This window comes from Pelophylax lessonae, assembly GCF_965119305.1.
Source record: "Pelophylax lessonae genome assembly, chromosome: 1".
NCBI classification, from domain to species: Eukaryota; Metazoa; Chordata; class Amphibia; order Anura; family Ranidae; genus Pelophylax; species Pelophylax lessonae.
In genome coordinates, this window is record NC_138768.1 from 119,514,673 (window position 1) to 119,539,615 (window position 24,943).

A 24,943-nucleotide genomic window follows, 5' to 3' on the forward strand; every position below is an offset into this window, starting at 1 on the left:
TTTCTAAGCTACACAAGCAGCTAGTCAGAAAATGAATACTATCAAAGATATTTAACATATTATTATTATTAGAAAAGAATCATTTTTGACTGGAGTTTCTCTTTAATAATTTCAATAGCATGGTGCTAGGGGAAAGGGGAAGCTTCAAGGTTCACAGTGTTAAGGCAAGCCATTTGGATTTAAAGAGCTGGCAGTAGACCTTAACAGATAAAAAAAAAAAAGTGCAGACTATTACTGTGCCTCGCAGTAATGCAGAGTAAAACAAGTGTCACCATAAACCAGGAATGGAACCTTATAGCATTGTTACCCCAACACTTCATATTCCTGATATGTACTTGCTGTACCATGTACTTTACTTGTATGAGAAAGTATCCTTTTCACTTTGAGTTGCTTCCTTTGTGTGAAATATTTGCATTTCAACTATTTGGTGAAGGCAACACACTATGAGTGACACCTGAGAACAATTTTTGCACTGGGAAACTTTGCATTTTATTCTTCCTTTCTTTTTCACTTGGATTTACAGTAATATAAAAGGACACTCTGTTGCGAAATAAGACACCTTTGTATATGTTTTTTAATAGAGATTTATATAATTTTCAACATTATATTTTGCTTGTTTGTATAGTACTGCAATTTTTATGTTGTTTATATTAGTGTTGGCATATTTGCACTGATTGCATGCTGCTGGTATTTGAATATTTGGGCGCTGACAACACATTATATTTGAGATCTATCGTACTGCCTTTCTTGTTATCATTAACAAATTCCATACAAAATACATAGATGCACAAAATGATACTTGGTTCTGTATTCTCTAAACGGGGTGGCACTGGGAGGTGGGTAAGTGGTGAAACAAAAGAATGGTCCCCGGAGGTGGGTAGGGGGCAGAGTTGATGGGGGAGGAGTTCTTGTACCTATTCCTTGAAAAAGAAAAAAAAAGCCCTGTTTGGCACCAATTTTACTCTTTTGAAGAGCAATGGTGGTAACAAAACACTTCTGCACCTGACATACTTTCCCAAAAATAAATGGGACTTTTGAGGTGCCCTCATACTGTATCTATAAGAAATATCTGTCTACTCTGTTGCACTTTTCCTTCCTTCTTCTTTTCCTTTTTCATTCTTTTGGACAATATTATGGTCGGAAGGGACACCACGCCCCTTTGAGTATTTCAATACAGCTTCCCCTTTCCTCCTTTCGGACCCTGTTAAGTTCTTTGGTTCTGGAGGAGGGATGGGGATCATGAAGTTCTGGATCACCTTGGTGTTGGGTGCCAGATGGATCACCGGGTGTATCTGGTAACTAAAGGTACTCAGTTATGAAGTAGGCAGATATTGTGATATAGTGTGGATGACAGAAGGATACCTTACTTGTAATACCATGTTTGTAATGTTATAGACCCATGGAAATTAGTTTTCAAAACATGTATTGAACATATAAAAGTATAAAACATGTATATGTCTAATTTTTCTTGTTAAAAACTCAATAAAAATCATTGAAACAACAGAGAAACATCTGTTATCATTAAAATGTCTTAAGCTTCATTTCTATTCATTTTAAAATTGATCATTAGTTTCAAAATGTGCATGACCTTCCGGCCACCAAAGGCCCGTTCCCTATCACAAATAAGTACATTTTACAGATAAAATGATTATTTCACAGCTTGACGTCCTCACCCACACTCTTCAGCATATTATGTGTTTATCTATTATACGAAGTATATTTTTCAAAATCCTGTATGTTGATAGAGTTAGTTGGGGCCCAGCGGCAGATACATGACGTGTTTTGTGGGTTCAAAACTCCCACTTTCAGATTCTGTGAAACAATGAAGAAAATGCCAACAATATTCCATATGTTACCTTATGAGTTTATGTGTAATCTCCATTAGACTGTTGCCTGATGAGGAGTTTATGTATAAATCTCCATTTTGTAATTGTAAATATTAATGTAAATAGTAATGTACACATTTTTTAATTCAAAACTCATATTTGCTATATGATTGGTAGATGTGTAAGTTGTGTAACACAGACAAACAGTCAGTAGTAAGAATCCAGTTTAACAAGTCCATTTGAAAGGCCAGCCGGCTATTCGCATTTAAACACATAAAATTAATCCCATTCAACAAGTCTGTTTGAATGATGAGTTGTCTGCTAGCTGGGAGGGGGCCTGTTGATATGCCAAATAGTATCTACTTGTAAGCCAGACTTCCTGGGGCCAATGAAACTAGGTGAATAGTTAACGTCATATCCGCCCTTATTTCAATCCTCCATATCAAAAGAACTCTCATTAAGATATGCAATGAAGATTGACTATCAGTTGAAGGATTGGACAATGGGCCCTGGAGATGAACCTTGCATCTTAATTTTCATTTTCAAAGTAAATTAACAGGTTCTCCCCCCAACAGAGAGGAGTGGTTAGCAAGGGGCTGAATTATCTTAAGCTAGGCGAGGGGGAAGTTGTCCAATCCTGAACGAGATACGCCCAGAGGGAGGAACAGGGCAGGATAGCTGAACCAATCAGAATAGCCCTATACAAGTCTATGCAATATGGTTCTATATCAGTGTAGGTGAGGGGAGAGGGACTTCCTCTCTTGCATGGCAGACCAGGATGAAACACTCAAGGGAAGGGTAATTATGAACGTTTAAGGTATACATGGCTTGTCCTCTTTGTGTCAGTCATATTGTGTTGGTATATGAGTATATACTCTATACTTGTTCAATTAAACTAGGAATGTTTTCCATTTTGTTGTATGTACTATAGATAGATTGTTGTAAATTCATCTGGGGCTTTCAGGCTATATACTAATAAAATAATTGCTGTTTTGAAGCTTTCATTCATAGTCAAAGAACTCTCATTTTTAACCCAAATATTGTCTGAGGTGAATTAAATCTCATATCTTTCGGGTAACACATACAAAGTGTCAACTGTACCGCTCAGCCAGACCAAACCTGGCAAAGATTCCCAATAGATTAAACCAATCCAAAAAGAGGAAAAACCTGAGATTTAATAGAGTGATCTCATAGTTCTTAGCATGACAATGCCATTAGAGGTCACACAATGGTATTAGCATTTCCCTCCATCAGACAAAGCAGCTGTCATCTTCTGTTTAGTGAGGGATGTTAGTGTCAAATTGTGCAACCCCAGCAACTTGTACTTAACACTTCTGGGTATGTCAGATGCCTGATCCCCTGCCGCGTGCTGCGTTTCACCCACCACATCCTAGTGTGCCCTCATGCCCAACTCTTGCTAATATAACAAACAGGTTAACCAAGCCTGTGCTATACCCATACGGGGCAAATCAACAGCTTCAAACCAGCCTCTGAAGAAGTGTAGACTTGCATTGGCTCCAGGGCCATCTTTAACACAGGGCAACAGGGGCAGCTGCCCTGGGCCAAGCAATTGTTGTGGGGCCCAAAGCAGCAGCCCTTTGAGCTCGCACTGCCCACAAATAGTTGGTTAAGTGCATTTGGTAGAGCCCAAGAAAATATTTGCCCAGGGTCTAATCAATACTAAAGACGGCCCTGATTGGCTCCCTGAGCTTATAAAAATACCCGCTGCTTCCAGGTGTAGGGTGGAAAGGGACCTTCCCCCAGATGACAGTGCTGATACCTAGCAGCAGCACCTTGATCAGTTTGGTATTTGTGTTTCCCTTACCCCTTGCAACTCTTGTCATATGATCTCCTAAAAATATAGACAGTAGAGAAATTTCAGAGATGTAGGATCTGTATCACCATACCAACCAAGGGGACCATCTACAATTCTGCGCAAGCAGAACTTAGAACTTTAGGAGGCTGGGAGTTACGTGCTACACCAGATGACCCAAAAATTACCTACACCTGTCTAAGAAAACTAGTTTACTAGAGTAACTCTTTAATCTACCCTGTAAGGTGTGAAATGTTACTGCACAACAGAACATCCCCAGCTGCTGGATGGAAATAAATTCTAGAGCACGGAGAAAGCCGATTTGTCAGGGGAATAGGAAGCAGGTTACAACAAAGCCACAGCATCTCTTAGCAGTAATGCTATCTCTGCCTTTGGACAGGCAATGCAATTTGAAGGGATCCATATCAAATGCTTGAAAGGATGCAAGCTTTTAAGAGAAATAGGATCCTCTGGGGCTAAAAGGTTTTCAAATTAAAGCAAACAGCTGTAATATTATATATCAAGAAATATAGACTACTGTATGCACCCAGCTGACGTTAAATATAAGCTTGAACAAAAAATCAATGGGGTTGATTTACTAAAGGCAAATAGAATGTGTACTTTGCAAGTGCAGTTGCATTCTTCAAGGACATTTGCTCCAGAGCTTAGTAAATGAGAAAAAGCTTATCTTTGCAAAGAATTCCCAATTGTATGCAAGGAAAATTGGGTGATGGAAGTTAGCAGAGCTTTTCCTTATTTACTAAGGTCTGGAGCAAATGCCCTTGCAGAGTGAACTTGCACTTGCAAAGTTCACAGTCTATTTGTCATTAGTAAATAAACTCCATTGTCAATGTATTTGACATCTACAAAGTCTTGTATACACAGTATATATATATATATATATATATATATATATATATATATATATATATACATATATATATATATATATATATCTCTATATATATATATAAAAAAGAATGTATGCATGTATTTCTGCACACTCATGACAGTATACAGCTGTACTGAGAATACAGTTTCCTTGATTTGTATGTCTGCTGAGTCACTGTAAATAATAAAAGAACAAGGCGGTACGGGGACCTCGTTTTCCATTAATAGCATATTTCCATTTTCGTCAGACACTTGTTTTGGGATGTGGGGTCGCAAGAGGGAGTTTTTTACATATATGTTTTGACTGTGACAAAAACCAACTCTTTTGGCAATCTTTCTTTGCAAAATATGATGCTATTTATAGTGATTCCCTTTTACCGATCCCACACATAGCATTGCTCTCGGTACTTCCTGGACCAGTCGCTATAAGCAAAAGTCCCAGCCCTTGCGGCACTTCCTCTTGGCTGGCAGACAATTCATCTCCCAATACTGGAAGTCCATGGTTACCTCTCCATTGGTGAAATGGGTTGCTCAAGTTATTTATATTATGAGAACAGAAGAACTACTTGTGTTTGATACGGACACCTCCTTACGTTTTTCATTCTGTGGACGGTGTGAATTCTCCACTCTGACTCCAATGCCTTAAAAGATAGTTGGAATATCTTCCCATTCATCTCCTTTCTGCATGTTCTGAGATTTCTGCCCTCTGAAATACATGTTTCCTATTTTTTTCAGGGTCTTCCTGCTGCAATATCCTGCTTAGGTATGGATTCCCTTTCTCTTTTCCTTCCTTCTCCTGTTTCTTATACTTCTTATTATCCTTTTCTTTTTTGTACAGCTGCAAAAAAAAGTATGTGAACCCTTTGGAATGATATGGGATTTCTGCACAAATTGGTCATAAAATGTGATCTGATCATCATCTAAGTCACAACAATAGACAATCACAGTCTGCTTAAACTAATAACACACAAAGAATGAAATGTTGCCATGTTTTTATTGAACACACCATGTGAACATTCACAGTGCAGGTGGAAAAAGTATGTGAACCCCTAGACTAATGACATCTCCAAGAGGGATGTGTTGGAGCTGAAGAGAGTCCAGAGAAGGGCAACTAAACTGATTAGGGGATTGGAGGACCTTAATTATGAAGAGCGACTGCAATCGCTTGATTTATTCTCCCTGGAGAAGAGACGCCTGAGGGGGGACATGATAGCAATTTATAAATATCTCAATGGGGATCTCGGCATAGAAAAACAGCTATTCAGTTGAAGGGATTGCATGAGGACTTGAGGGCATACAATGCGATTAGAGGAGAAGCGTTTTGACCTCAGACAACGTGGGGGGTTCTTTAATGTTAGGGCTACAAGATTGTGGAATTCTCTACCACAAGAGGTGGTTTCTGCGGGAAGTATGGTGGCTTTCAAAAGACTCTTAGACGTACATCTCAAGGATCAGAACATTCAGGGCTATGTGAGATGATTACAGCCACACACACCTACACAGGTTGAACTGGATGGACTATTGTCTTTATTCAACCTCACCTACTATGTAACTATGTAACTATGTAAGAGCTAATTGGAGTGAGATGTCAGCCAACTGGAGTCCGATCAATGAGATGAGATTGGAGGTGTTGGTTACAGCTGCCCTGCCCTATAACAAAAATACACCAGTTCTGGGTTTGCTTTTCACAAGAAGCATTGCCTGATGTGAATGATGTCTCGCACATAAGAGCTCTCAGAAGACCTACGATTAAGAATTGTTGACTTGCATAAAGCTGGAAAGGGTTATAAAAGTATCTCCAAAAGCCTTGCTGTTCATCAGTCCACGGTAAGACAAATTGTCTATGGATGGAGAAAGTTCAGCACTGCTGCTACTCTCCCTAGGAGTGGCCGTCCTGTAAAGATGACTGCAAGAGCACAGCACAAGAGCACTGTGAATGTTTACATGGTGTGTTCAATAAAAACATAACAACATTTCATTCTTTGTGTGTTATTAGTTTGCGCAGACTGTGATTGTCTATTGTTGTGACTTAGATGATGATCAGATCACATTTTATGACCAATTTGTGCAGAAATCCATATCATTCCAAAGGGCTCACATACTTTTTCTTGCAGCTGTATATCTCTTGTATATGCTATAAGGCTATGCGAGCCTTCCATTTGTCCAGTAATGTTTTGTGTTCTATTTTTTTACAATAAAAAATATATTCACCCCAAAATAATAAAAGAAAACAGTATAGACACATTATTGCATGTTCTGCCATTCTCTTATGCTTGTTTTTTTTTTTTTTCCCCTATATTGGATGTTATACTTAAATGACTATGCAAATATTAGGCTAAGTTTACTTTAAATCCTTTTTTCAACAAGTAGAGTTTGTATCTTCCCATAAGAAGACCAATAGTCACCAAAATGTACATTGCATCTTTATGACTCAAAGACGCCAATAAAGAGTAAATCAAATAAGTCATTAATTTATATCACCAAGCCAAGCGGGGATTGCACTGTACTCTCACAGCGCGGTGAGGGTTTGCATGGTACAGCAGTATGTTGATTGCCCAGGGGTCTTTTTCAGTCCTAACCATCAGTGCTTAATGTACCATGTCAGCTGAATGGATGGAGAGCCCAACTGTCAGGCTTTGTATATGTGCAGCTTCTCCCTCCTTTATAAAGTGTTGCAATCCACTTATATTCGCTAATGAAGCACTACTGTACAAAGAAGCTGTGCTACTGGAATTTTGGCTTTACTTACAGGAACTGGTTAAATATACTACTAAGTCCAAAATTGAATGGGTTAATAGGCTCTACAACCGCTCACTGTATTGCTGTCGGTAGAGTTTTCTTAGTTGTCAAAATCAACAGCCTAAAATTAAAAAAACAAATTATAATAAAATAATTAAAAAACATAAAGAACTTTCTTTGTTACCTGTAGATTTATTCAATCCTCTTTTGATGAGACACACGCAACGATTATAGGCTGACCGATCGTCCAACTTTTGTCCAGAGTGGTGTTTTGTTGGTTGGAATGTGCCTAGACTGCACACAAATTTTCTCAGCCAACAAAAATCTACTTCAGAAGTGATGTCATGTGCTGGTTTACTTTCCATGTGTTTTTTCTTCTCTGAGCATGCCCAGTCTTGCTCATTAGATTTTTGTCTGCCGAAATCTGTACTGACTGACGGAAAATCGTCCGTTGTGTTGACGGCCAACAAAATGCCAATATGCAGCAATAAGTCTGTGTGGCAAAAAAGTGTAGCCTGAGTGTAGCACCCTCCTAGGTAGGTGCTAGGAAAACACATTTGGTGGCTCTGTTCTGCTTATCAGGAGAGTCAGATCTGTTAGTTTAGCCTGTCCCATGTTTCCAGGTGTGATTTATTGGGTCTAAGGGAATCTCCCCACTGTTACCAATAAGGTAGCTTGTTGGACAGTGGAGGAAACCTAACCAATAGTGCACCAGGGTTAATGGCTGTCCCAGTGGGTGGTAGGGTTACCACCTCATCCCTTTAATCCAGGACACATATTAATTACACAGGTTCTGTGGCTGATTAAGGTGGTAATTAAACTCACTTGGTGCCTTATCTGCATTATATCAGCCTCAGAACCTGTGTAATTAATATGTGTCCTTAATTAAAGGGATGAGGTGGTAACCCTAGTGGGTGGGCATTGCTGCAATGCATCCTGGGATTGGTTATAAATCTGGAGGGAGCATGTGACAGGGCGTCTTTTGGAGGGAGCAAAGTCCCAGGAGGAAGAGGACAGCTGTCTCTCCTCCTGCTGAAGTGAGAAAGGTGGTTCATGTAGTCGGCCTATGGAACCAGGTGTGGAGCTGGGCTGCAGAGGATCCAGTGTGCTGACCAGAGGAGCTGTTGGGCAGAAGACTTTGGGAAAAACAGTATCGCGAGTACTAAGGGAACTGCTCGAGGCTCTGCCTAGGAGAGGAGACCACTCCAGAGAAGTCAGGGGTTTAAGGAGCCAGCTCACACAGATGGTTACAGAAAAGGGGGTGCCAGGTAGTTTACCCTGAAGATTAGGGACAAAGAGGGCACCAGGAAGGGCGCTGAAGTTATTCTGCAGTACAGTCAGGGGTGTATTTAGGTTTTGTGCTAGGCCTGACTAAACTTGTGCACACCCTAATTTAAATATGACCCACCCCTTCCTGTAAAGGCCACACCACTTCCTGTTTATGACCCACCCTGTCATCTGTAAACCACAGACCATAACCACAGTCTATCAGTGCCCATCAGCATAGCTTCATCAGTTCCCATACGTTCAGCCTTATCAGTGCGGCATCTTTACTGCCCGTCAGTGCAGCATATCAGTGTGGCCTCATCAGTGGCCACCAGTGCAGCCTTATCAGTGCCCATTAGTACGGCCTTATGTCACGGGTTTAGTAAGATTACTCTTTTAGGATATTTGGACTTGTGTTTGCTGCCACTAATTTTAATTATAGGATTATTTCACTTATTTGTATAATAAATAGGAAGTCCATAGTCATTATACAAATAATGAAATATTTTTTTGCTGCCCCCCTGCAAAGTGCCGCCCTAGGCCTGGGCCTTGTTGGCCTAGGCCAGGATACAGCACTGAGTACAGTACAGTTTACCTCAGGATGCAGTTTACCTCAGAAAGTTCATTCAGTCCTGCGTCACAGCTTGTGACAGACTGAAGCAGCGGCCTAGCCGTGACTAGCTATATTCAGCATTGCTCAGTGTCATACAGCGTTAATCCGCACTATTCAGCTCTATTCAAGTGTCCCAGCCTATTGTGCATAGTTCTTTAATTTGGAGTATTCCACTCATTCCCTTCTCCTATCCAAGTTCCAAATAAAACCTAAAAACCAAAGAAACATGACTGGTCCTTGTCTGAGGTAAAACACTTGGAAAAATGCCAAACTGTTCTGTTGTTGCTAATGGTAACCCATGGGAACCCACACACAGCAGCTCCCATGGGAGTAGTGCTACTTGAGTAATAATAATAATGCATCACACGCTCACCCCCCTCCCCCCTCACTATGCAAAAGAGGCTTGTGTAGGCCTGAAAGTCTCATTCTTAGGGCACCAGGCAGCAGACTTTGCCGGTTCTGGATCCTGTGGGACACAGATAATGCAGTGCCCAAATTGATGTTACCGTCTCGCAGGATCCAGAACACTTGGCTATTTCACGGTCTACTGTTAGCTAACAGCAACACGCAAAACAACACTAATCAATATCATGCTGCTGCAGAGCTTCCAGAAGGGGGGAGGGGAGAGGTCTTGATGAGGTCTCCCCTGACTTGACCCAGGCCATCCCGTATGAAGAGAAAAAAAGCTGTAAAAAAATGATTTAATAACACATAAAAAACTCCCTCCAGGTTCCAGAACACATTGAATGCCCTGAATGATAATTGTGCCGAGTGTCATATAAACCTATACAAAGTCATTCTGTATCATTTTGTAAACAGCGACGGAGAACCAATTTCTGTCCACCAATTTGGACAAATTCTTACCATAGGGCTGCAATAATAATTTATTAAAACCTTTATTTTCTCTTGTTTGTGTCACAGTGGGGTGGAGTTACTAAAGGCAAGTAGACTATGCACTTTGCTAGTGCAGTTTCATTAATTTCTTTTCCTTAGTAAATGTGGTAAAGCTTCACTTTATATAGAACAACCAATCAGGTACAATGAAACTAAAAATAGCAGAATTTTTGCTTGAACGTGATTGGATGATAGAAATCAGTGGAGCTTTACCACATTTACTGTGGGGAAAATGAATGCAACTGCACTTGCAAATTGCACCGTCTATTTGCCTTTAGTAAATCCAACCCAATGTAACATCAAAAAGGAAAAACTAGGCTGTGGCAGTGGCAGGTGTTACAAAAGGTCTGGCCTTAGGTTTGCTTTAACCGCTTTACCACCGCCCACAGTAATATTACTGCGGCAGAGTGGCTCGTTATCGTCTGACGACGTAGTACTACGTCGTCAGACACTCCCCCTTCTGGGCGGCGCTTGCGCGCCGCCGGAGGCTCGCTCCCGCTGTTTTCATTCACAGCGGGAGTCGGGCCAGGGGAGGAGCAGCAGCGATCGCCGGGGATCTAGTGTGGAGATCCGCCCGCCTGTGTAAACACAAGCGGGCGGATCTCCATAGTGACAGGGAGTGACAGATCGGAGTGTTCAGCATAGCTGGACATCCGATCTGTCCATGACTCACTCAGTCACCTCCCCCCCCACACGTCAGTAAGCACCAGGCATACATTAACCCCTCCCTCTCCAATAAAATTAACCCCTTCCCTGCCAGTGTCATTTTTACAGTAACAGTGCATATATATAGCACTGATTACTGCAGTAATGTCACTGGTACCCCCAAAAGTGTCAAAAATGTCAGTCAAGGGTCCGATCTGTCCGCCGCAATGTCGCAGTCCCGCAAAAAAAAATCGCAGATCGCCGCCATTACGCGTTAAAAAAAAAAACACCAAAAATGACAGAAATCTTTCCCTTTGTTAGTAAACGCAATAACTTTTGCGCAAACCAATCAAAATATATCAAAATACCCTTATTGCGATTTTTTTTACCAAACATAGGTAGCAGAAAACAAATTGGCCAAAATTTTTAAAAAAAATTGGTTTTTACATCTTTTTTGGGGGGAATTTCATATAAAAAAATGTTAAAAATATTGTTATTTTTTCAAAATAAACGCTCTTTTTTTGTTTATAGCGCAAAAAGTAAAAATCGCACAGGTGATCAAATACCACCAAAAGAAAGCTCTGTTTGTGGGAAAAAAAGGACGTAAATTTCGTTTGGGTACGGCGTCGCACGACCGCGCAATTGTCAGTTGAAATCGCACAGTGCCGAATCGCAAAAAGTGGCCTGGACGTAAGACAGCAAAATCCTCCGGTGGTAAAGTGGTTAATGCCCGCTCCCCAGCAGCATTCATATACTCATCTTCATCCCTCCATTGCTTTGTTCAGCTGTCAAAAGCAAGTGAAATAGCCAGTAATCCTGGGTGTTGCAGAGCATGCTAAGTGTGATGCTTGGTAAGTCCAGTTGTGCCCCAGCGCTGTCACATGGTCACAGGTCTGTCTAGGCTCTGACTGCATTGACTCTGGGGCCATAAAGCCACCTTTCTTTGCTCTCAGTGGCTGAACTGAGGAGTAAGTTGGGGAGGGGATGATTAAAGCTACATTCACAAGAGCATAAAGAACAGATGTCTGATCTACGATATTGAAGTTCTCCTAAATTTTACAAAAGGCAAGGTATGAACTTTACATTGACATTGGACTGTGCAATGTTAAAAAAAAAAAATATTGATAACACAAATTGCTAATCAGCCAATCACATTGCAGCAACTCAATTCATAAGAGCATCTAGATGTGGCGAAGATGACTTACTGAGGTTCAAATCGAGCACCAGATTGGGGAATAAATTAAAGTGACTTTGAAGGTGGCAGGGTTGTTGATGCCAGACGGGCTGGTCTGAGTATTTCAAAAACTGCTAATCTACTGGGATTTTCACACACAGCCATCTCTAGGGTTTACAGACAATGGTCCGAAAAAGGGGGAAAAAAAAATATCCAGTGAGTGGCAGTTGTGTGGAGGAAAATGCCTTGTTGGTATCAGAGGTCAGAGGAGAATGAGCAGAATGGTTCAAGATGATAGAAAGGCAACAGTAACTCAAATAACCACTCGTTACAACCAAGGAATGCAGAATACCATCTCTAAATGCACAAACTATTGACCCTTAAAGCTTGACCTTAAAGATTGGCTACAGCAGCAGAAGACCTTATTGGGTGCCACTCCTGTCAGCTAAGAAAAGCAAACTGAGGCTACAATTCGCACTGGCTTAACAAAATTGGACAACAGAAGATTGGAAAAACGTTGCCTGGTCTTATAAGTCTCAATTTCAACCGTGACATTCTAATGGTAGGGTCAGAATTTGGCAACAAAACAACATGAAATCATGGATCTATCCTCCCTTGTATAAACCACTTAAGCCCCGGATGATTTTACCCCCTTCCTGACCAGGGGGTATTTTGCGATTCGGCACTGTGTGACTTTAACGGACAATTGCGCGGTCGTGCGACACTGTACCTAAACGAATTTGACGTCCTTTTTTTCCCACAAACAGAGCTTTCTTTTGGTGGTATTTGATCACCTGTGCGATTTTTTGATCACGCGCTATAAACAAAAAAAGAGAGTCAATTTTGCAAAAATAACAATATTTTTCACATTTTTTTATATGAAATTCCCCCCCAAAAAAAAGTAAAAATCAAAATTTTTTAAAATTTTCGGCCAATTTGTTTTATGCTACATATGTTTGGTAAAAAAAATCGCAAAAAGCGTATTTTGATTGGTTTGCGCAAAAGTTATCGCGTTTACTAACAAAGGGAAAGATTTTTGTCATTTTTGTTGTTTTTTTTTTAACGCGTAATGGCGGCGATCTGCGATTTTTTTTGCGGTACTGCGACATTGGGGCGGACAGATCGGACCCTTGACTGACATTTGTGACACTTTTGGGGTTACCAGTGACATTTCTACAGTAATCAGTGCTATACATATGCACTGTTACTGTAAAAATACACTGGTTGTGAAGGGGTTAACTTTATTTGGGAGGGAGGGGCTGTGTGTATCCCTAGGGGCGTGCTTTCTACTGTGATTGGCTGTGGCTTGAGCTGTAAGGACACTGATCAACGGATCTACATACTAGATCCGTTTGATCAGTGTCTTTACAGCGAGGAGAATGACAGGTGGCTTGTTTACACAAGCTGCCTGACATTCTCCCTCTCCCCCGCCGATCGCCGAGTGACCGGCGGACATCGGGTCCGCTGGTCACACGCGCGGGGGGGGGGTCCGTGACCACGCGGGAGCGGGAGCGCGCCTCCGGGGGCGTGCGCTCGCTCCCTAGACCCTCACAAGCTAGTGACGTAGCCCTACGTCACTTTGCCTGTGAGGGGCTGACTGCCGACATAGATCGGCGTTAGGCAGTCGGCAAGTGGTTAATGGTTCAGGCTGCTGGTGGTGGTGTAAAGGTGTGGGGGAAGTTTTCTTGGCACACTTTGGGTCCCTTAGTACCAACTGAGCTTTGTTTAAATGCTGCAGCCTACCTGAATATTGTTGCTGACCATGTCCATCCCTTTATGACTACAGTGTACTCATCTTCTGATGGCTCCTTCCAGCAGGATAATGCACAGTGTCACAAAGCTCAAATCATCTCACCACTGCTTTCTTGAACATGACAATGAGGTCACTGTACTCAAATGGCCTCCACAGTCACCAGATCTCAATCCAATAGAGCACCTTTGGAATGTGGTGGAACGGGAGATTGGCATCATGGATGTGCAGCCGACAAATCGACAGCAACTGGGTGACGTTATGAAGTCAATATGGACCAAAATCTCTGAGGAATGTTTCCAACACCTTGTTGAATGTATACCATGAAGAATGAAGGCAGTTCTGAAGGCAAAAGGGGGTCCAACCCGGTTCTAGCATGGTGTACTTAATAAAGTGCCAGTGAGTGTACATCCTAATGCTATAGGTGTTTAAACAGAATTAAACATTTATTTTTATATGTAGCACTACTCCCATGGGAGCTGCTGAGTGTGGGTTCCCCTGGGTTACCATTAGCAACAGCAGAACATTCTGACATATTTCCAAGTGTTTTTACCCCAGACAAGGACCAGTCCAGTTTCTTTGATTTTTATGTTTTATTAAGAACTTGGATAGGAGAAGGGATGAGTGGGATACTCCAACTGAACTAAACTATGCACAATAGGTAGGGACGATCCGGAAAATTGCTGATTAACGCTGGTTAACGCTGGATAACGATATTTTGAGCTAGTCACGGCTAGGCCATTGATTCACTTTGCCCTTGGCTGTAAAAGAGTCCTTAAAGGTTCCTGAGGTAGCTAATCTTTAAGGTAGACTGTATTGCTGAGACTTCAGGGCCCTTCCTGGTGCCCCCTTTACCCCTTAATCTTCAGGGCTTGACAACTTGGCACCCCCTTTACTGTATCGCTCTGGGTTAGCTGGCTCCTTGATCCCCTCTGGAGTGGTCCCCTCTCTTAGGCAGACCCCTGGGCAGATGCTTAAGTACTCACTTGGTCTGCTCCACTTGGTCAGCACACTGGATCCTTCTGCGGCACAGCTCAACCCCTGGTCCCTAGGGCGACTGCCTAGACCACCTTCCTCACTTCAGTAGGAGGAGAGACAGCCGTCCACCTCCTCCTGGGACTTTGTTCCCGCCAAAAGACACCCTGTCACATGCCCCCTCTGGATTTATTCCCAATCCCAGGATGCATTGCAGCAATACCCACCCACTGAGACAGTAATAAACCCTGGTGTGCTATATGCTATGTTTCCTCCACTGTCCAACAAGGTCCCTCATTGGATACAGTGGGGAGACTCCCCAGACTCAAAAGGTCACACCTGGAAGCATGTGACAGGCTAACTAACAGATCAGACCCTCTTGATAAGCAGATAGGGCCACTCTATGCTTAACCTAGCACCTACCTAGGAGGGTGCTACATATATTAAAACCCGTGTGAACTAGACCTTCAAAAACCCAGACAATTATATTTTATCAAACTATCATGATGTAGTGATGAAACCCTTCACTGTTCATTCTTTGCTGAGTAACTTCTCACCTGTTCATTAAACCTGCAGCACAACTATAAAATATTACAGTTCTTTACATGGAGCCTCTGTATGTGAGCGGTCAGATTCCGAACTGTAAAAGCAGTATTACTGTTCACAAAGCACCCATGGGAAGCTAAGATCCACAATCAAGTAGGTATAGTATATGTAGGTACAGTACATGTAGGTACAGTATATATCTGCTATCTATACCAAGACATGCTCGGGTGAAAAATAAATGATTAACCGCTTGCCGACTGCACACAGTATATTTACTGCGGCAGTCAGCCCCTCACAGGCAGAGCGACGTAGGTCTAAGTCGCTAGCCTGTGAGGCTCTGGGGAGCAAGCGCGCGCCGCCGGAGGCGCGGTCACGGACCCCCCTGCGGGTGTGACCGGCGGACCCGATGTCCGCCGGTCACTCGGCGATCGTCGGGGGAGAGGGAGAAAGGCAGGCGGCTTGTGTAAACAAGCCACCTGTCATTCTCCCCTGTGTAGAAACAATGATCATACGGTTCTACTATGTAGGACCGTTGATCATTGTTCCTACAGCTCAAGCCACAGCCAATCACAGTTAGAATCACGCCCCTAGGGACACACACGACCCCTCCCTCTCAAATAAAGTTAACCCCTTCACTGCCAGTGTAATTTTACAGTAACAGTGCATATGTATAGCACTAATTACTGTAGAAATGTCACTGGTAACCCCAAAAGTTTCAAAAATTTCGGTCAAGGGTCCGATCTGTCCGCCCCAATGTCGCAGTCCCGCAAAAAAATTTGCAGATCGCCGCCATTACGCGTAAAAAAAAAACAACAAAAATGACAAAAATCTTTCCCTTTGTTAGTAAACGCAATAACTTTTGTGCAAACCAATCAAAATACACTTTTTGCGATTTTTTTTTACCAGACATAGGTAGCATAAAACAAATTGGCCTAAAATGTTAAAAAATTTAGATTTTTACACTTTTTTTGGGGAATTTCATATAAAAAAATGTGAAAAATATTGTTATTTTTGCAAAATTGATGCTCTTTTTTTGTTTATAGCGCAAAATTTAAAAATCGCACAGGTGATCAAATAGCACCAAAAGAAAGCTCTGTTTGTGGGAAAAAAAGGACGTCAAATTTGTTTAGGTACAGCGTCGTACAACCGCGCAATTCTCCGTTAAAGTCACGCAGTGCCGAATCGCAGAATACCCCCTGGTCAGGAAGTGGGTAAAATCTTCCGGGGCTTAAGTGGTTAAACATGCCTACATAGAAAATCTAGTAACAGGTTAGTATTAATTTTTCTGTACAAGCTTTCTATTGCCCCGTTATTCTTCCTGCTGTAAATTAGGTCACATCTCTAACTTCATTATTCTAAAGACCAGTCTTTCATTAATGTATTCAGATGGAACTCTCAGAAGGTTCTGCGGAGACAGAGCGAACCGAATTCCCGGAAATGCACTACAAGGCTGCCAGGCACTGGTTATACCTGGGAGACTGCAGCTGCAGGCTTCCAAACACAAACCGAACAACTGGATTTCAATAACGACATGACAAAGTTATTAGGGACTAAGAGGACTTATTCCATTACGTCTGTTATTCTAAAATACAGCAGCACCTGAAACGGAGCATAAACTAGACGTATTGATACGGTGTGCAAATGAAATCCATCGCCAAATGAAATAAACACAAGTGAACGACCTTTAAGTTAAAGCATTCATTAAACACAATAGCTCTTTGCCTGAGAAAGCCATTACATAAATAGGTCCACAAGGAAATGCATTCAGTCGTTGCAGCAAAAATCGCACACGATCGAATTAAAGCGGGGGAGAGGCCATAATCCAGGGAGATACATGCCTGTTACCACACCTAACCTATTAGAAAAAAATATCTCTAGAATGTGATGGTATTTTTTAAAGGGTACATATATACAGGTGCATCTCATAAAAGTGAAACTCATATATTTTATATAGATGTGTTACACACAGAGTAATTTAGTATTTCTTTCTTTTAATTTTGATTATTATGGCTTACAGCTTGTGAAAAGCCAAAATTCAATATCTCAGAAAATTAGAATATTACAGAAGACCAATAAAAAAAGGATTTTTAATACAAAAATGTTGGCTTACTGAAAAGTTTGTCCATGTACAGTATAGTATGCACGCAATACTTGGTCGGGGCTCCTTTTGCATGAATTACTGCATCAATGCGGCGTGGCATGGAGGCGATCAGCCTGTGGCACTTGTGAGGTGTTATGGAAGCCCAGGTTGCTTTGATAGCAGCCTTCAGCTTGTCTGCATTGTTGGGTCTGGTGTCTCTCATCTTTCTCTTGACAATACCCCACAGATTCTCTATGGGGTTTAGGTTAGGCGAGTTTACTGGCCAATCAAGCACAGTGATACCATGATCATTAAACCAGGTATTGGTACTTTTGGCAATGTGGGCAGGTGCCAAGTCCAGCTGGAAAATTAGATCATCATGTCCATAAAGCTGGTCAGCAGAGGGAAGCATGAAGTGCTCTAGAAGTTTCTGATAGAAGGCTGAGCTCACTTTGGATTTGATAAAACACAGTGGACCAACACCAGCAGATGACATGGCTCCCCAAATCATCACGGACTGTGGAAACTTCACACTGGACCCAATGCAACTTGGATTCTGTGCCTCTCTACACTTCCTCCAGACTCTGGGACCTTGATTTCCAAATGAAATGCAAAATTTTCCACAGTCCATGATGATTTGAGCAGGCATACCATCTGGTGGTGGTCCACTTTTTTTTATCAAGTCCAAAGTCAGCGCAGCCCTCTACCAGGAAATTCTAGAGCACTTCATGTTGGGGCCAGGACGCCGACCAACACCGCAACGCAGTATTGTCTGCAGGGCCGGATTAAGAGCATCATGGGCTTGGTGCTGAGGATTTTGAAGGGCCTTAAGGGCCGTGCCTTGGCATGCACCCAGAGGAGGAAGGGTGCAGCCATGCATGCCGAATTCCACATGGGATGCTGTCTCTGAAGCCCATAAACACATCCATGCATCGGCAACTGTCCCTCCTTGTCCGGCCTTTGTGCTGTGTGGGGAAGTTCTGAGGGAGCTGCCTGGGGAAGCGAGCATAGAAGCCAGACTTCTGTGTTTACAAGTGACAGAAGAGCGGTAACAGTGAATATGGCCAACCCGGGGCCTATATTAAGGTAGGGGCCTGGAGCTGCAGCTCCAATAGCCCTTAAGTTAATCTGGCTCTGATTGTCTGACACTCCGGGCTCGCAGCTGGAGCCAGAGAGAGGTTTTAATAAGTGATCCATTCCAGTGTCGGGTAGACACATAGAAATGTGACTTGTTTTAAATATATTACAATAAATCATTGATTATACCGATTTACACTATGGAATGCTTCCTTCTCTTTTTTAACCCAACCTGGTATACCTCTGAGAATATAATATCCATGGAGAAAGTGGGAAGAGCAAGTCTGTGAATTTTAGACCATCCTGATGGAGAATATTTATACTATTTGAAGTGTGTTTGCCGGTTTATAATTCGACCGGCTCTATTTCTGGTTAGTCAGTTTGGGGATACGGTGGAAGGAGCACACTGGGTGTTTTTTCACGTGTGGACAACAGAAAGAATCAAACTATTTATATATTTTGGCTGTATTTGCACTTTGGGACTCTTTTACACTGGTTGTTTCTTAAATAATTTTTTCACATGATTTTTCTATATGAATTGAAAGGTTTTTATTGATACCTTGCAGTTTTTTAATATCAACAAATTTATGAACTAGTTTTTGTGACATTTAAGAATTTTTTGCTTATTTATTTTGCACTTTTTTCCTCTCTTTTGACGCAGCGTACATTGCACTTTAGAATGTTTCTACAAAACAATCTTTTACACCAATCTAATTAGCAATTTAAATTTTGGAAGTTTGTGATATAATAGTATTTTTTTATAGATTTTCATGTGTTGATTACAAGTGTTGGGTCAACTGGAGAGGGATACAAATGTGCGCTGATTATTTTATGCTTTATCTTGATGTAGTACATCTGCACTGAATCAGCAGCAGTTTGTGGTGATTTTCTCTCTTTTGTTTGACAATTTAACCATTGATTGCAGAGGCGCTTGATCAAAAAAAATTTTTCAAAGAGCAATTATCACCTAGGCGCGGTCATTTGTTATATTTCTCTACATAAAGATGGCTTAGGCTATAAGAAGATTGCCAAGACCCTGAAACTGAGCTGCAACACTGTGGCCAAGACCATACAGCGGTTTAACAGGACAGGTTCCACTCAGAGCAGCCTTCACCATGGTTGACCAAAGAAGTCGAGTGCACATGCGCAGCGTCACATCCAAAGGTTGTCTTTGGGAAATAGACATATGAGTCCTGCCAGCACTGCTGCAGAGGTTGAAGGGTCAGCCTGTCAGTTGCTCAGACCATACACCGCACACTGCATCAAATTGGTCTGCATGGCTGTCGTCCCAGAAGGAAGCCTCTTCTATAGATGATGCACAAGAAAGTCCGCAAACAGTTTGCTGAAGACAAGCAGACTAAGGACATGGATTACTTGGACCATGTCCTGTGGTCTTATGAGACCAAGATAAACTTATTTGGTTCAGATGGTGTCAAGTGCGTGTGGCCACAACCAGGCGAGGAGTACAAAGATAAGTGTGACTTGCCTATAGTCAAGCATGGTGGTGGGAGTGTCATGGTCTGGGGCTGCATGAGTGCTCCCCGCACTGTAGAGGTACAGTTCGATAAGGGAACCATGAATGCCAACATGTACTGTGATATACTGAAGCAGAGCATGATCCCCTCCCTTCGGAGACTTGGCCGCAGGGCAGTATTCCAACATGATGACGACCCCAAACACACCTCCAAGGCGACCGCTGCCTTGCTAAAGAAGCTGAGAGTAAAGATGATGGCCTGGCTAAGCATGTCTCCAGACCTAAACCCTATTGAGCATCTGTGGGGCATCCTCAAATGAAAGGTGGAGGCGGGCAAGGTCTTTGACATCCACCAGCTCTGTCATGTCGTCATGGAGGAGTGGAAGAGGACTCCAGTGGCAACCTGTTAAGCTCTGGTGAACTCCATGTCTTAGAGGGTTAGGGCAGTGCTGGAAAATAATGGTGGCTACCAGGCCTGGACTGGGACAAAATATAGGCCCAGGCATTTTAGACTAAGCAGCCCAGATCCCCTGCAGGAGCCGGCGGGAGAGGGGAGGGGGTACCCGGCAGTGCTTCGGGGGAGGAGAGGGGGCCAGGAGAGAGCACACAGGGGCCCAGGGGCAGCAGAAAGAAGATAGATATGAGCAGAGGCGTAACTAGAACCTTTAAGGCCCTGGTACAAGAAACCATGAAGGTCTCCCTTGACCTCTGGTCCTGGGGTTTTTCCACTGGTCCTGGGACCCTTTACTCCTATTGTTGGGCTGTTAATTAAGGTCAAGATGTAGGACCCTTTTACATGTTCTGCAGTGGGCCCCCCCCCCCAAGATGGTAGAATGCAATATTATGAGGGTTCTGTAGCACCCCCCTGGTCCCGCCCCCAGTGACAGGTAGGCTACATGGGCCCCCTGCAGCATGGTCAGGGGTCACAATTGCGACCACTGAAGCTCTGCGATTAAAGCATTATACTGTGGAGGGGGGGGGAGCAGTGAGTATTATACAGTATGGGGGGAGCAATATACAGGAGGGGAAGCAGTGGGCAGTATACAGTGGGGGGAGTAATGAGCAGTATACGGGGAGAACAGTGGGCAATATACAGTTGGGAGAAGCACTAAGCAGTATACAGAGGAGGCAGCAGTGAGCAGTATACAATGTGGGGGGGGGAGCAGTGGGCACTATACAGTTTAGAGTGGGGAGCAGTGGACAGTGGAGGGGAGCAGTGAACAATATACAGGAGGGAGCAGCAGACAATAAACATTGTAGGGGGAGCAGTGAGCAGTATATAGTGGAGGGAGCAGTGAGCAGTATATGGGGGGGGGGGGGGGGAGAGCAGGGAGCTGTATACAGGGGGGCAGTGGACAGTATACAGTGGGGGGCAGTGAGCAGTATACAGTGGGGGGAGCAGTAAGCAGTATACAAGTGGGGGGAGCAGTAGGCAGTATACAGGGGAGAGGAGCAAGGAGCTGTATACGGGGGATGCAGTGGGCAGTTTACAGTGGAGGAGCAGTCAACAGTATACAGTAAGGGGGCGCAGCATACAGTTGGGGGGGCAAAGAGCAGTATACGGGGGTGAGCAGTGAACAGTATATGGGGGCAGAAGTGAGCAGAATACAGGGAGGGGGAGCAGTGAGCAGCATACAGTGGGGGCAGCAGTGAGCCGCATACAGGGGTTGGGGAGCAATGAGCAGTAAACGGGGAAGAGAGGCAGGGAGCTGTATACGGGAGGGGGTGTCAGTGGGCAGTATACAGTAGGGGGGGCAGTGAGCAGTTTACAGTGAGGGGGACACAGTATACAGTCGGGGGGCAATGACCAGTATACGGGTAGGAGGAGCAGTGAGCAGTATAGAGGCGGAGGAAGTAGTGTACAGTAGAGGGAGCAGTGAGCAGTATACAGTGGGGGGGGGGGCAGTGAGCAGTATACGGGGAGATGCAGTAAGCAGTATACAGCGGAGCAGTAAGAAGCATACGGGCAGGGAGCAGTGAGCAGTATACAGTTGGGGGAACAGTGAGCAGTATACAGGGGAGAGGAGCAGGGAGCTGTATACGGGGGGAGGGGAGGCAGTATACAGTTGGTGGATGCATTGAGCAGTATACAGGGGGGAAGTGACCAGTATACAGTGGGGGAGGGGCATTGACCAGTAAACAGTGTGGGGAGGCAGTAACCATTAAACAGGGGGAATGGGTAGCAGTGGGCAGTATACAGTGGGTTGGTTCAGTGAGCAGTATACGGGGGCAGTGACCAGTATAAAGTGGGGGGAGCAGTGGGCAGTATACAGTGGTTGGATGCAGTGAGCAGTATATGGGGGGCAGTGACCAGTATACAGGGGGGAAGTGACCAGTATACAGTGGGGTGGGGAGCAGTGAGCTGTTTACAGGGAGGGACCAGTGAGCAGCATAAAGTTTACTAACCACAATAGGAAGCTGAAGCATTACAGATGGAGGGAATTGCTGCATGAGTCACCTACCATATGGATGGAGGTGAGGACTTCCAGGGTCGCCATCTATGCTCCTCCTCCCAGTCTTCTACAATTTTCAGCAAGAGCAAGGATTTGTGCAGATAAGTGAAGATGGCCACACCCCCCGCTCCGCCCACCAACTCATTTAGCCCATGTAGAAGCTGCCAGGTAGGAGAGAGACCATCAGGTCTGCCAGCCACAGGAGGCTACACGGCAGACACAAAAGCTGCACTTCATCCTGGGGAGAAACCAGAGGTAACCTGTAGTTCCCTATGGGCTCCCTAGTTGCATAGATAGAAATGCCCGCACAGGCCCCCCTGCAATATGGCTGGGGCCACCTGGGTAGGAGGGATGGCTGGGTTACATGTAGAGGAGCCATTCTGTCCATTTCTCTCCTGCTGCCTGAATGCCACTAGGAGAAGCAGGCATTCAGCGGCAACAGGAGAGAAATAGACAGTTTGATTACTCTAGCCATCCCTCCTACCCAGGCGGCCCGGCCCACCGGGTAAATGCTCAGTGTGCCCTATGGCCAGTTCGGGCCTGGTGGCCACACAAAATATTGGCACTTTGGCCCAATTCAAACTTTTTCACTTAGAAGTGTACTCACTTTTGTTGCCAGCGGTTTAGACACTAATGGCTGTGTGTTGACTTATTTTTAGGGCACAGAAAATTTACACTGTTATACAAGCTGTACACTCACTACTTTACATTGTAGCAAAGTTTCATTTCTTCAGAAAAAATATAATAAAATATTTACAAAAATGTGAGGGGTATGCTAACTTTTGTGAAATACTGTACATGAGTTTCACTTTTTGAATTGAATTACTGAAATAAATTAACTTTTTGATGATATTCAAATTTTATGAGAAGCACCTGTTTATATTCCATTTTTTTGCATAGTGTACAGCCCTGTCCAGCTTAAGAGGGGCATTTCAGGGGGCAGTAAAAATGTGGCTAAACCACAGGCCTCGCCATGGTCGACCAAAGAAGTTGAGTGCACATGCTCAGCGTCATATCCAGAAGTTGTCTTTGGGAAATAGACGCATGAGTGCTGCCAGCAATGCTGCAGAGGTTAAAGGGGTGGAGGGTATGCCTGTCAGTGCTCAGACCATACGCCACACACTGCATCAAATTGGTCTGCATGGCTGTCTTGCCAGAAGGAAGCCTCTTCTAAAGATGATGCACAAGAAAGCCCGCAAACAGTTTGCCGAAGACAAGCAGACTAAGGACATGGATTACTGGAACCATGTCCTGTGGTCTGATGAGACCAAAATAAACTTATTTCTTTCAGATGGTTTCAAGCGTGTGTGGCAGCAACCAGGTGAGGAGTACAAAGACAAGTGTGTCTTGCATACAGTCAAGCATGGTGGTGGGAGTGTCATGGTCTTGGGCTGCATGAGTGCTGCCGACACTGAGGAGCTACAGTTCATTGAGGGAACCATGAATGCCAACATGTACTGTGACAATACTGAAGCAGAGCATGGTCCCCTCTCTTCAGAGACTGGGCTGCAGGGCAGTATTCCAACATGATAACGACCCCAAACACACCTCCAAGACGACCACTGCCTTCCTAAATTAGCTGAGGGTAAAGGTGATGGACTGGCCAAGCATGTCTCCAGACCTAAACCATATTGAGCATTTGTGGGACATCCTCAAACGGAAGGTGGAGGAGCACAAGGTCCCTAACATCCACCAGCTCCGTGATGTCATCATGGAGGAGTGGAAGAGGACTCCAGTGGCAACCTGTGAAGCTCTGGTGAACTCCATGCCCAAGAGGGTTAAGGCAGTGCTGGAAAATAATGGTGGTCACACAAAATATTGACACTTTGGGTCCAATTTGGACATTTCCACTTAGGGGTGTAATCAATTTTGTTGCCAGCGGTTTAGACATTATATACTGTATATATATATATATATATATATATATATTATACAAGCTGTACACTCACTACTTTACATTGTAGCAAAGTGTCATTTCTTCAGTGTTCTCACATGAAGAGATATAATAAAATATTTTCAAAAATATGAGGGGTGTACTCACTTTTGTGAGATACTGTATATATATATATATATATATATATATTTATTAGTGATCGACCGATATCATTCTTTTAATGCCGATACTGATATTTTGGTAATCGGATATTGGTATCGGCCGATACCGATATCGGACGATATTTTCGGACATGTAAAAAATTTTATTTATTTTTTCACAGGTACTCCTTGTGGAGGGATCTGGGGGTCTAAAAGACCCCAAACCCCTCCTCGGCAATGAAAAGCAATCAGGTTTGGCTGTTTTGAATGCTGTCAGTTTTTAATTTGGCGCCGAGTACCCAGAAGTGATGTCATGACATCACTTCCAAGTTTTTTACATGGAGACCCGATCAGAGCCGAATGCAGCTTTGATCAGGTCTTCGGCGGCCGTGCAGGTAGGATGCCCGGGTCTCCAGTCCCACCGGGAGAGCCGCGGAAGGAGGCGGGAAGCGGGGGACATCCCCTCCCGCTCCTTGTAGTGACAGCCGAGCGGCTTCTCAGCCGCATCGGTTGTCATTACAAGACAGCCGACCGTCGGCTATGGACGCTGGTACCGGGGTGATGCCTCTAGCTGCAGGCATCACTCCGGTACAACACTTTCCCGAAATATCGGCAATATCGGTAACCTCAGGGGCTGATTCCGATATACAGTAGCGGGGGAAAGTGCATATCGGCCCCCGATATATCGGTGGT

At 43.7% G+C, this 24,943-nt stretch overlaps 1 protein-coding gene across 1 annotated transcript in view; it reads right to left on the minus strand.

Annotated features, from left to right (window-relative positions):
- RGS7BP (regulator of G protein signaling 7 binding protein) overlaps positions 1 to 24,943 on the minus strand; it is a 197,104-nt gene that overhangs the window by 95,129 nt on the left and 77,032 nt on the right. The window lies entirely within an intron of this gene.